The 17,979-nt window shown below is 39.6% G+C and overlaps 1 protein-coding gene across 2 annotated transcripts in view; it reads left to right on the top strand.

Annotated features, from left to right (window-relative positions):
* SLC1A2 (solute carrier family 1 member 2) overlaps positions 1-17,979 on the top strand; it is a gene marked incomplete at both ends in the record, with an annotated part of 75,280 nt that overhangs the window by 30,043 nt on the left and 27,258 nt on the right. The window lies entirely within an intron of this gene.

Here is a 17,979-nt window from a genome sequence, read left to right as displayed (position 1 = left end):
GTAATGAGAGAGCTTAATTTCAGTGTATCTAAATTATTTTGTTCTGGGGATGTGCTCTCAACTACCTCTTCCCCAGTTCTTCTCAAACCTGGAATTTTGACTAAGGTCTGAATCAGGCACTCAACTGAGAAACATGGTCAAGTTCCATCTAATAAATTCCATTCTACTTTGGGAAAGAGATTATTGCTAAGCTTTCTACATTCTTAATGTTGGTCGGTTGTAGAGCCAGATCTTTCCTTCTCATACATGTCTTTGCAACCGACAGAAATAAATAATCTTTTATTTTTCTTGCCTCAGCAAGAAAAAAGAAAAGATGATTCCACAGGGGAGCTGAAGCCATGTAAACTACATGTCTTTGTCAGCGTGGAAGAGATGATAGCTCAGAAAAGAAACAAAACATAAGGAGATTATAGGGGCAGGCAAGTGAGAGACAAAAAGGAGATGTACTGACCTTGTTTAACTTGGAAAAGCTAATTAATAAAGAGGAAAATCACAGTTCGGGATTCAGCCTGAAGGTGAGCTTTCTCTTAGGTGATGCTAATTAACAGTCTGAGGTATATGTAATATTAGCCTGAAGAGTTATTATTTCTAGTAGAAATAAGTGGGTCTAGACTGCAACATGTCAGTCCAGAGAATTTGTAGAAAACTTGTGAATAAATGTGCTGTTAGATTCTTTTCTAAGTGAAAAATCTGTTCTTTGAGGAGTATGAATCAACCTTTTCCATTCCAAGATAAGAGCAAAATGAGCTGAAATGTGACCTTTGACATGGCTGTAAATGAAGAAGGGGACTTACCCAATTAATTAGACAGTATCCATCTCCTGTAGATGTAATGATAATAACCCGCCGTTCTGTTAAATCTAGATCTGGAAACAAGAAGAGGTAAAAAGCCATTAGATGTTATCAGGGATATTTTAAAGGGCTGCAGAGAGGGTGAGGTTGTGCCTCAAGGCAGACATCACGATCAATTTGCTGTTGTAATTTTCCATCTTTAGGGCAGCGATCCAAACACTGTGCCCAAAGAGAGGGCTAAAAGAAAGTGTGAGTTGGATAGGGGATACGTAGAAGAATGCATGATCGCGGCCTAATTTCTATTGGTGATGTATGTTCTAAAGAATAAAATCACAGAATCATTGAATATCTTGAGTTGGAAGGGATCCATAAGGATCACTGAGTCCAACTCCAGGCTCCATACAGGACCACCCAAAAATCAGACCCTGAGAGCATTGCCCAGATGCTTCTTGAACTCCAGCAGTTTGGGGCCATGACCACTGCCCCGGGGAGCCTGTTCCAGTGCCTGACCACTCTCTCAATGAAGAACTTCTTCCCAATATCCAATCTGACCTTCCCCTGAATAAGCTTTTAATTCAAAAGATACTTGAAGCTCTGTGTTTAAGGTGACCTGCGCTTTCATTCCATATTTACCTTGTGCTTAGATGAAGAACTTGGTTTGCAGTGCCTTTCCTCCTTAAATGATGCTCACCTCAATGAGAACAGCTTGTGACAAGACTTGCTGCTTGTGTCTGGAAATAGCTTAGAGAAGGCTAAGTCCACAGGGCATGTAGGGTGGAAAATGGTGAAAGATGTTGGGTTCCCGTTGAAGACAGATGTGCTCTGAACTTAATGTCTTTCTACACAAACATTAGCATCTGCTATTTAACAATTGTTTCTTCTTATTTGTGTTGTGGTAAGTTCAGTTCACTGGTACAATCTCTCACATTAGTGTACCAGTCAAACAAAATGGTCATTAACGTACTAACCAAAAGGGGGCTGTCTGCTGTCAGCTTTCTTTTTCCAGCTACAGCAGCAGCTACTTGCTTTTGTGCTAAATGCTGAGTGCTTTCACTTTTACTCCAACATCTACTGAAAGCAAAGAGAAAGTGGCATTATACATGTACGTATTCACATCCTGCACTGAAGTTCTTTAAAATGCTTAAACACTTTCATCGTGTGAAAGCCAGAGCTGCCAACAGGATCAGAGGGCAGAGGCAGGGGCAAAAAAATCCTCCGAGACAGAATATCTCATGTAGACCTCAGTTGTACTCATAGAAAAAAAAAAGCTTGAGCTACTGAATGCCTTCACGCAAACTGTAGTAATCCTGGAAAACCAAACAGTGAACACCAAAATATTCCCTTTTCTCATAGTTCTGAGAAAATAATAGAAGGGAAAATGTGTAGCCTATAACTCCTTTAATTTTAGGAAGCCTATTTATTGCCATATCTGTGTAAGTCCATGTTGGATGTCAGCCTATGGAAGGAACAGTTCTGGGAAAACAATAATAAATACTCTGTGGGGTGTTTTTGGAGTACTCTAGGGACATTGCTTCATCCTTCCTTCTAAAGAAGAGTAATCGGTCTGTGTCCTTAAGATATATGCTTGTCCTTTATCAGTCTGTGTCCTGCCAGTAATAAGCAGAGGGAAGGACATAAAGCAATGATGTCACCTCATTAGCTGGCAAAGACGGGCTGAACACACTGTGTCCACTTTGAGAAAATTTTTAGCAACAGACAGGTCAGATACAGTTGTCTTCAACAGTCCTAAAGTCTGTGAAGTCTTTCAGATATTTCACACGTGTCTACTGGGTGAGTGATGGATATCAACTATGTAGTTTTAGCTTTTCAAACTGTGGTTACATTCTGTTGAATTTTCCCAATCCTCTCCTCTTAGGCCATGTCTTTTAGGCCATCTTAATTGAATGTAAAAACAAGTCTGGGCTTAAAATATGTCTGCGCTAGAAAAATATCATGTTAACAAAGCAAAAGAACTTCCCTTGTAATGTGCGTGAAAGTGGATTGGCTGCTATTGCAGGTGTGCATTTCATCATCCCAGACAATCTGTACCACACTTCCTGCAAGTGCAGTAATGAGCCAGATTGTCTTCAACCTAAGTGATGTGTAAGAGGAGGAAGAGCAGTTAGCATCATGTTTTTTTTTTTTTCTTTGTACAGAAAATATAGGAAACTGTGTAACAAGCTGTGGCATGAACCATTAAAATTACTGCCTTATGAAGGGTCTTGGTGCAGGCAATTTAACTTAGGCACAGTTTGGACTCCCAAGTTCTGCCTGATTCAAATAATGCCAAAATAGTCAAGGGCAGGAAAATTCATGCTTCCATTCTACCGAACTTTGGGATGCAGGAGCTCAGGTTGTTTGAGAGTTTAGGTAGAAGAAAGCTGAGGAATGTTTGCTGAACCTGTGTGCTCTAAAGAAGCTTTCTCAAGGCTTGGCAGGAGATTCCTGTTGCTCCCAAGTCTATCTTCTGGAACCTGGAAATGTGAAAGCACTCAAAAGCAAAGAACGGCAGAGTGGGATGGTCATTCCTGCAACAGGGCTAGAGCTTTGTTTTCCCAGATAAGTTCAAGGCCATGTTTGGACTGTACAGTGTTATAGCATCTCACTGGAATGCAAACCACTGAGTCCAAACAAATGTATTAGCTAATGAACTTTTTGCATGATGAGGTGATGAGCAAGGTGCAAGTATCTATAGAAATAGAAGGGTTAGTTATGGAGAGAGGAAGGTGTTTTCTTAATACATTTCCTTAATACATTTCTAAGTCAGGAATATTTATTCTATTTATCTGAGTAGGTTTTTCTGCTTTAAAACATATTCACAAGATGTTGCCTGGGTCTGAACGGGTGTAGCATTGCCAGGCCTTCAACAAGTTTGAAGGTGGCCATATTGCCTTAGAGAAACTCTGAGCAGCCCCCTAGCAGAAGTGAGCTTGGTCCATCCTTGTTTGGCACACGGCTGCCGTGAGCCCCAGCATATCCTGGAGAGACCCAGGGAGCCCATGTCCTGCACCCAAAGAGTGATGAGGGAGAGCTGGGGACATCAACAGGGTTGTGTCAGCACTACAGAGGAGGCTGAGGTACTGTGGCAGTTGTGGTGAGTGGGGTGGGTTGTTGGCAGCCATCCTGTGGCTTACAACTCTCCCCCATTAGTGCTACAGGGCTCCTGCATGGCAAATAGTTGTGCCCAATGGTTTTAGAGATGAATATCAAAAGGAGCAGCTGGGAAACATTTTTTAGACAAAAATATGTATCTAAAATGCAAACGCCCTATGCTGGTATTCAAAGGTAGGATCTCCTACATGAATGTAACGGCGTAAGGCCCTGTTTTGTAACTTTTTTTTTGTAACTTTGCCCTCTGATCACATGCTTCCCCAATTTTTTTAACTGAAATAGGTGTTCACCCTTACTATTCAGATTTTGTGTTTATTCTTCAGCACAAGTGAAGAGTAATTATATTTTCTCGTCTAACACCTAGGCTTCCTGTTATAAAAATATCAGTTGCACAACACCTGTGAGTCATTATTTGCCCTGCTAATAAATGTTCTAACAAAGCAGTATTGAACTGCACGGAAAATATCGAGAGTGTGAAAATCTATTGCGTCAGTCTTTGCCATGAAAGCGGTCAAATTACTAAAACCAGGAGACAGAGGCAAAAATGCAGAGGCCATTAATTATCTCCCTCACCTGCTGCAATCTTCCTACAGAACCAGGTTTGTGAAAGGCCAGGCCTGTTAGGCAGCTCCTACTGGAATGACACCACGGCGTGATGTGCTGCCTGAGCCCCTGCCTGGCTCTGTGGGTCTGGGTCAGCACACACACCATAGTCTGGCAGCAAAATGGGATGTTGAGACGACCAAGGGGCTTCACTAGAAGCCATATTTTCTAACTACATGAGTGGCCACTTCATATCTGTCTTCTTTCCTCTGAAACGGAGTCTTTGCAAGCAAGAATTCACTTTACAAGCAAGAATTGTTTCCTCCTGCACAGTTTTTTCATTAGACATTTTAAGCTCCAGTTGCTTGAGAGTTTAAATACAGTAGAAGGCAGAACTACAATAAATCTAAGCTTGAAATAAAGTGAGTTGTATTATAAAATGATTTAACAATCACCTAACAATTACAGTCCACAACCCAACAAAAATAGAGGAAGTTCTCAGCATTCCCAAATTTATATTTGTCTGATCCAAAATAAAAGCTCACTGCCATCCTTAGGAAGGATGGTGATTTTGGTAATTACTTCAAAGCAAACTCTATGATTCTGATGAATCTACTGCTTTCTACTTGCTCTTTGTGTATGATGTTGGCTGGAGAACTCCTGTAAATGTCCCTAAGGATAGAGTCACGCTGTGACTGGTGTCATGTGCTCAGCAGAACGACTGAAAGGCATATGATCACAGGAGAGAATTGCTCCAGTGATGACCTTGTGTCCTCTGGCTGGGAAATGTGGTGACATTTAGACTGTGCTGACAGCAATAGAAGAGCACAAAGAGCAGAAGGTGAGTTCAGTATCTCAAGAATGACGCTAGAAAAGATAGGCTTATTGAATTGTGTTATGATAAATACAGCAATGAAGACCCATAGTTTTAAGTAATGAGAAAGTAGAGAAGTTAGCGTGAGAAGAGAAAGATACAAAATACAAGGCAAATTAAAGTGATTTCTTGATTCCTCAGGAAAGATGCACAGACGCATAATCACAAATTTTTCATTCCTTTGTTTTTCAAGTATTTCAGTGGTGCAAATTTTGCCCTTCGACTGGTGATAACTGTTAATCAGTCAGAAAAGTATCAGAGATTAAATTCACTCATTGGTACTCCAGGATACAGAGTTCTTTACAGAAGTACATAAGTTCTTTACAGAGAGAGTGGTGAGGTGCTGGCACAGGCTGCCCAGAGAGGTTGTGGATGCCCCGTCCCTGGAGGTGTTCAAGGCCAGATTGGATGGGGCCCTGGGCAGCCTGGCCCAGTATTAACTGGCGACGTTGGTGGCCCTGCATGTGGCAGGGAGATTGGAGATTCATGATCCTTGAGGTTTTTTCCAACCCTGGCCATTCTGTGATTGTGTGATACGTGGAAAGGGCGGGAGAATTGTAAAGAGCATTTGAACAGAATGCTTCCTCAGTTAGTTTTGCTAAGCAGAAATGTCAGATTTCCTTGTTTAAGTTTGTATTTAGCTGATGATAAGCAGTTAAACTCACTTGTGCTGTGTTGTTTGTGGTGACACAGAGCTCAATCTCAATGTTTAATGTGGATTTCTTCATTTCTTTGAAAGCAAAGCACACATGCTGTAAAGTACTACACAACTCAGCATCGGAGCTGCAGCACGTGAAGTTGATCTGAATCTATTTGCAAATTTGCCTCCCCTGAGCGTTATATTGCCCTACAATCTGGGCACAGCCACAACATTTCCTAATCCATTGTATTTTCAGTGTGTCCACCATGCCTGTTTCCCCACTTCACAGCTTTTAACAATACAGTCTTTGTTGATGAGCAGTAAGCTGTAAATGTAAATGAAGAAAGTGCTGCTGGCTCTCACTCACTCTCAGGATACCATTGCATGAGGTCCTGGCAGCCTGAGCTTAGGTTGGGGTGTCCAGGCTCAAAAGCTGCATGCCAAGCTGGAGCTCCACTAACAGCACTGCTGCAGCAGTGAGCTATTAGTGGAAGCTCCCTCCACAACTACATTGCTAAAGTAACAGCGTAGAAATGCTATAAATAAAAGCAATGTATAAATAAAAGCCTCCATAGTCCTAAAAGTCAGAACTGCCTAGGCGGTTTGCATATAATGAAAAAAATGTTGGGATGATTTAAAGTAGTACTGGTTTCAAAGTCTCTGAGTATATGGAAGTCTAATATTTAGTCATTTAAAATAAAATGAAATGTGTACAGTCAAAAATGTGTGTTTCTCATGGTCGTTACTTAGACAGTGGTTGCTTTTAGCTTGCAATTCTGTTGTAAGCCTTTTGTTAGAAGAAATAGCCTAGTAAATTGTAGGGTCATATTTTTCCGTGGTTTGTTGGTTAGCACTCAGTTCAATAGCCCACATAAACATATGCTTCACTGTAAGGACTTGTGTAAGAGCTGCTGAGTTAACACATAGCCGTGTCCCAGGAGATCACTATGGTTAGATTAAGAGGGCAGAAAATGGTGTTTGGGTGTGACGTGTACTGTTGGTGAGCCTCAAATTTTGTGCATTCACTCTGACACTGGTCCAGGAACAGGCTGGGCATTACACCGAGGGCTTTAATGCTTCACACGGTCTTATTGGTCCTTTTCAAACTCACTTAAGGACATCCATTGCTTAGATGGTTAGTGGTGTGGGCAGTTTTTATTCCTTGGCTTTAACTTCTCCTAAAAGTAAATGAGATTTTCCATAACTCCATTTTTGGTAAACGCTCAGCAAAAACAGAATAAAAGCCTTAGGGTTTTGCTTTGACATTTTATTCCTTAAACTACACTGCCCTGCAATACGTTGTCATTTTGTTGGATATTATATGCTTTGGAATTTGCTATGGTAAACATATCACCATAATAAATGTGGCTGGAGGTTAAGATCATTCTGTATGACATGCTCTGCTTTGGTTACCAGTACCATCTCAGGCTTGGTCTCTTTAAGAAATACTGTCTGATAAGGAAGAAAGGAAAAAACACTCACAACGTGTGCTTGGACTTTCTTTTTCTAACTTTGTACTGAAGGAGTCTGATAGCTTATGTGGAGATGGCATTTGAAATCTCCAGCCCACAGACTGATGACTTCCAAGATGATACTTTGGAAATTGCTGGGCTACATGCTCATCTTGCTGCCATGGCCTGGGCACGCAGGGCTCAGCACTGTCAGGGACCTGAAACTCTGGACCCTCAAATTTGACCTGCTTCATATTAAAAACCACTAAGGTGAGGACTACAGAATAATTTGGTAAACCTTTCTAGATTTCCCCTAAGAGCTTTAAAAAAAAATCAAGTTTTGGTTACAGAAGTCAGCTAAGATGAGGAAATCCACCCTCGTTTTCACCAAAGCTGCTCTGCCCTCATGCAGTGACAGTAGCTGTGTTCTGTGGAAAGCTGGCTGTTGCACCTTGCTGTTGAGCCTCAGAACTTTAGCACATGTACAGACCTGTCTTCAACACACCCATAGTGGCTGTGCCTCACCATCCCAAAAAGAGGCATCTCCCCACGAAGGCTTGCTGGGCTCAGCTGGAATAGTTCAGCTGAGGCTATCCACAGTGCTGTACTACAGTCCAGAAGACAATACAAATAAACAGCAAAAATAAAACGTTCAAGAAAATGTCTTGTCAAGACACAGACTCAGGGAATGCCAAAAATAACCTTTTTCTTGCCAGTGCTGAAATTCTCTCAACTCTTTTACATCTGTAAAAAGAGCATATGCAAACTTTGGAGAGACAAAGGCAGTTAAGTCTTGCGCACTGCTCCTGAACTGGATTCTTTGTCAGAGAGCCACATGCCCTAAGGGCATCACATATATAACATAAAAGAGAAAACAACCCTACCATCCATGATCATCCATCTTTAGGTCTGCAATCCTAAATACACGCTTCTTTCTGAAAGCTATTTTGTAGTCATGAGCTTCCATCTTAAACACTGCATTTTTCTGGGCACAGCTCACAGTAGCAGACATGCTGATGAGGAGAGAGAGTATAAACAGATCACCTGAACAATCTCTTTAGCTGAATGCCCACTCCATTTCATACAGATATTTGAATCAAATTCCTAGTCTATGTGAAGAGGAAACTTCCCCACTTTCCCAAAACTACAGTTGCAATGTGTTTCCTCTGATTTGTTTTAATGGTACAGTTTGAAAAGGAGGCTCCAAATCCCAATTTAATTATAAAGGCACGGGGCAATAAAGATGATGCTTTACGCTGGGTCAAAATTATTGCTGTATTTCAGGATTTACTCTGTAAAAGACCTCTGAGGTTCCAGCAGATGGCATGCACTCATCAAAGCTTGTACTGTGTGATCATAAATACTGCTCCAAGCAACAGCTGTCAGAAAGGATAAGACAGCTCATGCTGAGCTTGAGGAGCTAAAATAATTTGTCACGAGATATTCTCTTATGCTACACTTGATTTCTGTAATCTCTTAAACATACTACAGGAAGTTAGTGTGTCTTCAAAACTAAGTTTCTTTGCTTTTTCAGGGCACAGCCCAAGTCATTTTTTTCTTGAGACTGTTCTCAGTAAAAAAACACGAGCAGACTTTGGCCAAAGTAATTCTGCCAAAGCAATAGCTGTGATTAAAGCAATCTGAATATCTGGCACTAAAGAAAATTAGGAACTCTGGAAAAATAATTACAAAATGAGTAACGAAGAAGAATGACTCGAAGTTTCTTGAACAGGATGCGTTTTAAGCTAGGATGTGCCATATGCTGAGAGAAAAAACTTAAAACATCTTTTGTTAAAAACAAAACAACATAAACATTCTGTTTGTGAAATGAATAAATACATTGTGCCAGTGAACAGATATTATCTTATACTAAAAGACTTGCACACTGAAGTAGCAGTTTTCACCACTCAGAGATTGCAATGGTAAAGTAGCTTATGGCTATTTAGAATTTCCTTTAAGAACTCTTGGAGAACAGCAAAGAAACACCATTATCTGTAGCAGCAGCAGAATTAACATCTGTTAGGAGCAAACTGGGACTTTTTGAATTTCCATATACTAATCCAAGCCATGACATTTTCTACATAGACATTCAACTGTTTTCCTGCAGTCTCCTTAGTAGTTGCTCTTTGTGCAAACAGTTTCTGACTCTATCCACAGTACTTTCTGGAAGAGAGATTTCCCACACAGGAAGTGCAGAGAAATGTTTTAGAACAGAATTAGTGCTTGGATTCAATGTTATGTGCTGGCCCACTGACAAACATCTCATGGAAGAGAATGCATTTTTTTGTGTTGGCTTCTTTTTATTAAGTTTATCTGAAGTCTAGTCAATCTTGAATCTATTTATGTCTTCTGCAGCATTCAGAGGAAAATGCTGAAAATGTGGAAGGTCAGCTCTCTCAGACTTCAGCCACTGGAAGTCAGAGAGAAGCTTTTATTTTTATTTTTCCAACTTGATTTTTCCATTTTTTTCCTCCTCGTTAAATGTGCATAGTAAAACTTAGCACTTTTCAGTTCTTGGAATACTTTATATAGCTTCTAGACTATCTCTCTTTCTCTCTCTCTCTTTCTCTCTCTCTCTATATATATACTGGAAAAGAAAGGTGAGGGTTTGGGAAAAGAGGGAAATTGAAGGTTAAAGCAAAGCACAAAGATAATAAGACTGCTAATGCATCTGGTTGGTACTTCCTTGCTGCTGTCAAAGGTATAGGGAACTTTCAAAGCAGATACCAAAAGCAATAACTTTCCTTGGTTTTTGTTAGTAACTAGTTAATATATACATTTGATAAAAAAAAAGAAAACAAGCAATGAAGATGGGATCTTTATAATAGATCCCTAATAGCATCTAAAGGAATGCTAGTAATTGTGTTCAGATGTAGTATAAGCATATTTAGTGGTAGAGTTGTGATGCACTTATTCAGCCATGGAAGTTTATCTGCCCACTAAGTACTTGCTCTGTGTAGTGATGTGGTCCAAAATCACTGGCACAGTTCCTTTACTGACAAACCTGTGAGAACTTGAGGAAACCTGAGGAAAAAGTGTTTCCATAGCCATCACTCAAGAAATAAATTCACAGGAAGAACTCGGAGCTTGCATTTAGCTTCCTGTCATCACGACAAAATTAATTCATACTGTCTCAGTTGGAGCTCCTTGTTCAGTTCTGTGAACAACACTGGATTATACCTATAAAAAAACCCCAACACTTCACTCCATGTTGTCCCAGCTAGCATGCCTAGGAGCTGCTACTTTTCTGATCCTTGCCCAATCTAACTGATTTAATAATCTTTCTCGGTGTTCTTGAGCACTATGTTAATCCCCAGTCATTTCATAGCCTTTTTCTTTGTGTGACCTGGCACACCCCAGGTAGAAGCAAATGCAAGGTCATGATTTTACTTGTCTCTGAGTTTCTGAGCATGTAAGTAGATAATTTTTACACAATGCACATTATTATATCCTTTGCCATAATAATAATATGATTCATCTTTAATTCTATTACTCTTCATCTCAGTCTCAGAACATAATTCTGAAGTAATGAAGCATGCAAGGCAGTGTTCCCAGGTTGTTACGCTGCTGTAAAGCCCTATCAGAAATTTGGCATTTAAAAGAACACTCCACACGTGCATCATTACAGTAATAAACGATCATATCTACAATGGTTACTGCATTGTGTGTTTTAAAATTCCTTTTTTTTTTTTCCACTTTAGCCTGGGTGATAGATAGACTATGATCCCTGTGGATGGAAATGCACCTTGTTTACTCCAGACAAGAAACAAGCCCAGCAGCTCTCCTTCCACAGAGAACTGATAGTCCCTTTAAGGTGCAAAACTTTGAAGTTTACTCTATCTTTACTGTGTCATAGTAGGATTTTATTTTCTTAGGTTGATTAGGCCTGAGATTCAGAAAAGCAGAAATAGTAAATGGATAGTGCCAAAGCTTCACATAAACATGTCAGCACCAAATTTAAAGACTTGTCAGAAAGAGAGTTCATAGCCACATCTTCACTTGATGTGAATCAGAGGACCTAGCAAATAGGAAGAATCATAGAAACTTCGTCTCCTAAAATGTGAAATATATTACAAACTCTGTCTCTTAAATCCTACAGTTAATCTCTGTTAAGGGCATATTATTTCACTCTTGACATACTCACAAAAAGAGCATGAAGCCTTCCCTCATTTGCTCCACTTTGTAGAGTGGTCATCGCATGCAGATGCAATCGGTACTTGGGGGTCTTTCTGGTAGTTCTGCAACGAAGGGATTTCCCATCAATTCACTTTTGCTTTAGTAAAGCTCTGCAGATCTTCCTTGCCCAGGACTGTGGAAGCTCTCTGAATCCTGAGGTCTGGAAAAGCACATTTCTCATTTTCTTGGGAACTGGAACTTAACCTCTTTCTGTCAGCTTCTGCCATGCCACTAAATTATAAAATTAATTAATTTGCTAACGTGTACACACTCAGCCACTCTCAATGAGGTGTTAAAACCAGGTTTTCATATGAATGGGTTTGAGACACCCCAAGAAGAAATGGCTGCTTGTAGTGCCTCAGCTGATCTAGCTCCTTGCCCCTGTCACAACAAAAAACACATAGGTGTCATCTCAATTTCTTTCTCCCCCAGCTACCTGGAACTCCCAAAGTTAAAACAAAAATCAGGATTTCACTTGCCTTTGTGTTTCTAAGTCTTCACTCACATTACTAGGTGTAAAACACAATCATCTTCATTCTAACAAAACCAGCATGATTCAATATGATCTGCTGATTTCATGTGGTTGATGGTGCAGGGTTCCACGAGAAATGAACCTTCATTCACAGCCTCTCCATAAAGGCTCATTTACTTTTCCATAATATGTCACAAAGTGCTATGTGCATATATTAGTCAATCAAACATTAAACAAAAGAAAAAAAAATCTCAGCTCCTCAATGGTATTTCTGGAAAGACGTGCATAAAACAGGTAAAAAAAGGACTGTGTGATTTTTTTTTTTTTTAATTATCACCTTATACTTAATTTTCTTTCCTTCTGCTTTGCAACAGCCCCTGAACTACACTCTCCCCATTGTACAATTAAGCTTCCTGAGCCACATTCAGAAGCTGAAGAAATTGTTGAATTTTTGAAGGTAGCACATTTAGTCATCAGAAACGTTATGCTACCTCCAATAGGGTTTTAAAAATGCAAACAAAATGAACCTAAATTCAAAGTTTGCAAATTCAGATAGGCAGTGAAGATTTTTTTTTCCTAAATGACCTCAAAGGACAATATTTTGAAACGTCAAAACGTCAGAAGACAGTGATGCATGCTACTGCAAACTAATTTGGAGGGCAGTAGTGTTCGCTTAGGCCACTCTTCCCTGCAGGTTCTGTGAGGATGCCTCTAGTCAGCTATTTAGATCCGATCATGTTAAACTTGGAGAATGTATACTAAATGCTAAATGCTAACTTGGCAGAAATAACATAGTTGTAAAAGGATTCACGGAGAAAACTCCTTCTCCTACTGCAAAAAGCAAGTCATGCTGCAGGGTGTTGCTTATATCAGTCCCTAGGTCAAATCAGACTTCATGGTCAAATCAGAATTCATTAGTGTCCTGCAAATAACAAGGAAAACCCTACATAACACGGTTAAAATTGAATAGAAGAGCTTAGTGAAAGGCTTAAAATAAACCCTTTGTTAACACAGACTAAACATTCCTTTAGTAGTTGGGTGCTTTTGCATGAGAGCTTACCATGACACTAGAAGGAGGCTGGTACTCAGTCCATGCTTCGCAAGTGTTAAGGCAGACAATCTAGACTTCTGGCATTCAACGAATGAAATCTTTTGCCTTAGTGATATTATCCATAAGTTCTTCTAGTCACTGATTGATCATCTAACAGCCGTAGCAGACTCTTTCCTGCAGGGTCAGGTCATGACTGAGGTGGAACAGATCTGTCAGTCAAAAACACATGCCCCAGAATCAATGGAGTTATACTAATTCTCCTGTGTTCCAAAGAAGAGATACAACCCTACACACCAAACATTACTGCTAACAAATTTCATTTAGGGTAGACTAAGCTCTTCCTTATTTCCATGCAATTCCACTGGGTGACAGAATGAGCTCAGAGGGTGAGTATTCATCAAAGTTACTATATATCAAACAACATCATTTTTGTCATGACTTTTTGGTGACAACATTTGTAACACCTGTCTTAACATTAGATAATTGAGTTTTTTATTTTGAGGTCAAACAAACTTTTTTACTTTTTTGAAAAGGCCATTTCTTCCAGGAACAATTGAGCAAGTGCTAACATTTACGTCTGCTGCTTACTCATCACTTAGAATAGAGCCACGCTTGGTTTGACAGCAAACATGCAGCTCAAGACGTGTTCCTAGAACCTAAATCATGGCTGCTACATCCAGAGCTGTTTTCTCAAGAATAACTGTAGCTGCCCACATTGAAGTAATTGCCACAGAAGGTAAACCAGTGCTTTATTCCTGACATTCCAGGAAAAGAGTGCTGTTCCTGTTACTAAAAGTATTGCTAGAAACCTGAGTTACTCTGCTGTGTAAAGCTTAATATACCCCCACAAGTTATCTTGACAAGTCGCAAACAATTGATTATCCTCATTTGATTGTCTTGCTCTAAAATAGCCATTTATTATACTAACAAGAGCCTCTGATCTAAGCAGCTCACCATCCCCCAAAACCAAAAAGCAAAAGATTCAAATTAACCAAAACAGACTTTTATACTGAAAATTACCTGCTTGATTAATTGGCACAGCTGGAATACATGCAGACTAAGCACCGTCTCTGCTAATTTGCCCTGTCCTCAGCATCTGTTTTTGCTAGCCTCATTACGATCTTTGTCTACATTTTTCATTTAAATCACAAATTATTCTTTCCTTGTGGTCTCTGCTTTAGGTTGATGTCAAACTGGGTCTGCGTTCCAATGAGTGATTGGAATTTAAAGGGTATTGTCACTTCAATTGACACTTTGACGCATTAACAAACACTTGAATTCTTAACCCCTAACTTTTGTGAGGAAATGAGTTTATATTTTGTAGCAAAGTGCAAAAAGCAAATGATCTTTTCATACCCTTATATATAGAGCCTTCAATGGGAATGTGAGAAAGAAAGGAGTAAAAATGAAATATAGCAGCAGACTTTCACAGAGGGAGGTAAAATAAAGCCTAAGAAAAATGTTTGAAGGAAGTAGGACTGAAAACCCCAGAGGCACTGAAGTTTTAATGAGTTGTTTTCCTACATTTTTACACAATTACACGTATTAACCAGAAAGCGAAACAAACAGCAGCTTAAAAATTGCAGAGAAATACATGAGCACTATAACAGGCAAAATTAACTGCAAACGTTCAGGTAATCTGAAATCAAATGCTTTTGGACAGATTTTGTTCTTGTGCAGACTGTGGGGATGAGGGACACTGGAAAGAACAAATGGCTAACCTCACGCTTACTCAGGAAAGAGATTGCTTCCTTCCTCAAAAGGTGATAAAGTTGCAGTTGAGTTCTGTTACTTGTTTCTATTAATGGGCGCATGTATTGCCTTGGCAGAGCAGGTAAAAGTACAGATTGTGTTCACTTTGGGACATCTCTGTACTCATAAGGTGAATAAAAATCATTTCTTTGGGCTCAGAAAAGTTTCTCTTCTAGGAGTAAGTGCTGCCTCAGAAGGGAGAAGCACTGGTGGGCTGGGTTAGGCAGAAGGTCATCCTTGGTGTTTGAAAGCCACTCTATGCACCTAACTTGTGGTATGAGCTGTTTCACATGGCTATGCATTTTCCAGTATTTGCTTTATGTTTTTACAAGTCCCATCAGTGTTTTCCAGTGCCTGGAGTTGGCAGAAAACAATATCTTTACAGTGTTCTAGCTTCAGTGACATTAGAATGAAAGAAGTTTTGGTCTGTTGTGTTTCAAATGAGCATTTAGAATGCTTGGCTAGTTTGAATACCCATGGAAGCTCCATGCAGTGGAACAGCAGCTTATTCAGCAAAGGTGATGATCAACATGTTTGAGAGATCACATCTGCTGAAATGCGTCTTGTGCTGTCTCATGATACCTATGTACAGAGGTTCCATTAACACAGAGCTAATTCACTGAATTCAACCTCAGGCTCAGTTCCTAAGACCCAAGTCTACTTCCATGATTCAGAAGTCAAGCAGATTTTCATCACCTAGTAACTGGATAGAAAATTTCTGGAGCGAAACATTGATTTAGTCCTTGCTACTCGAAGCTTCTCTTACCATTCACAGCAGATTTTATTTTGTTAGTGTCTTCCTTACCCAACCCCCCATACCCTACAGCCTCCAGAGCCTTGTCTCTGGTCTGGTGATAGAAATCTCAGTGCTAAGAGCAGTGCTAACAGTGCAGATGCTTAGATAATTGTTCGTGTGGTCCCACTTTATATGCAATTATATCCACTTGTCAACACTTTTTGTAACATGTCTGCACAATTAACTTTTGTGTGTGTGTGTGTGTGTTAGGTCCTTTTCTTTGAAAGCAAAATAAAAACACAGCAATTACATACCAGTCAGAATATCTGTCCTTGCTGGAGGTTTCCTTGCAATCTTGAAGAGCTGGAGAGTGCAAAACTCATTTTTTGCACTTCAGAGAAAAACACATGGTTGGCAGTATGAAGTCCCTGGAAAAAAACAGAAATGCCTTTAAAGAGCCTTGTGCCATCACTTTCTTCTCTTCTCAGTGAAGCTTGGATACAAGAGTTTGCTGTAACATAGAAGCTCTGGATTATCTGAGAACCTCAAGCAGGGCTGGATTCAGTGCACCTGGGATGTAATCCTGAGTGGCAGCTGCAGGAACAGGCCCACCATCCCCACACCTTGTGAGCCTTTGTTTGGATGCTGACAGCCTCCAAGGGCAAGGAGTGCAAGTGCCAGCAAATACAGTGACAACGAATGTCACTGAGACGCAAGTGGGAACAGAAATAAGCCTTGGGTACAGGATTGCTTCTGCATGGGAGGGTTTTATGGGCAACAGGGGCAGGGAATGGTTTCTTCTGTTGTCTGTCAATTAGGAAAATGGTGTTTAGAGTAGCCTGCAGCAAGTATTTGTGAGGTAGCTTTTCTACTGACGCTGTGAAGCCATAGGTGTGGGAAATGGGAAACCAGACTAAACCTAGTCTGGAAAGACACGCGGCCTGAGTGGCAGTAGGCAGCACTTACTGACCCACTCTAGTTCTGCCAATAATTTGCTGCTTGAAGATCTTCTAATATTTTCTTTTGAATTGCTTTCAACTGCCCATATTTCAAAATTTCGGATGAGTATAAAATCAGCCCTTGGTGAATACAGGCCCAAATAAGTGCTGCACTTATATCCAGCATACAAGTGAGACTGGAAGTAGTCCTTAGTTGCAAAGTTTAGATCCCAGTCTCCTTAATTCTGTGGCATGCTTCCACGTGTGATTTCATGTCTCTGTGACCCATGTGCATGAACACTACAGATGCTATTTCATTCTTACAGCACTTCAAATAACTGTACGTTGCTCTCTAATTTTTATTTATATCTGATAGTTGTGTTCGCAGATTTTCAAGAAGTTATGCCACTCATTTGAGCAGTCAGAACATGCACAAATATTCTAATTTGCTATTCCACCATCACAAGCACATTTTACGATTAAAAAATGTAAAAGGTACAAAATCTAAATCACAACAATTAGAAGTCTCCCATGTCTCTTAAAAAAACATATCGCCTGATATATTTTTAACTGGCGCTGCTATTTTACCCAATAGGTGCACTGGAAATAAATGTCATTTTACTTTCAGTGGGAACATCACAGAACTATTTTTGTAACTCTCTATCAAGAAACTTTATGAAGACAGTGAACTGTGCTATGTATAATAAAGCATTGCTTTGTCTCTCTGGAGATGCTTTAGCTTGCTGTCTCTGTGGCAGTCACAGTGATATGCTCCAGACAACTCATAGTGGGACAATATATCTTGATTTAAAAAGTAATAGAGCATCCAAGATTTGTTTATCATATTTTTTTAGGTTGTAAACCTGAATCTAATACTGTAGATGCAGATTTTTGTTTCTTTTTTTTTCTTTTTTTTTTTTTTCCCCCTGAACTCTTGTCCCAAACTGGCATAAGACCAGGTCTCACAATCTTTTTGTTTTTTCCTTGATAATAAAAATCACATTTTAGCTGTTCTTCTGATATTTCTCATATTTAAGTAGATAGCTATAAGGTTTGTGGAAAGTGTTTTATTTGCAGCAGTATTTTTAGTGGGTTTGTTTTTTTTTTCCCCTTGAAGTATATTTAAAGGTTTTGTATATAAAAAATGAATCTATTGCTAATGATTTATCAGGCACTGAAAAAGTTTGAAGCATCTTTTTCAAAGGCCTGCACTCATGTGTATCACTCAAATATATATATAATGTATGCATATATATACACACATATATGTACATATATACATGTATGTTTTCCTTTACACATTACAAATTCAATGAAACCAAAGGCTTTCATGGGGAATGTGCAATGTTCTGGTTTTTTTTTCAGTAGCTGTTGATCAAATCTCAATTAAAACTTGGTTGAAAAAGATTCTTTTGACTTCTGCATTTTGTTTATATTACTAGAA

This window comes from Tetrao urogallus, assembly GCF_951394365.1.
Source record: "Tetrao urogallus genome assembly, chromosome: 6".
NCBI lineage: Eukaryota > Metazoa > Chordata > Aves > Galliformes > Phasianidae > Tetrao > Tetrao urogallus.
This window is presented reverse-complemented; position numbering and strand designations above follow the sequence as displayed.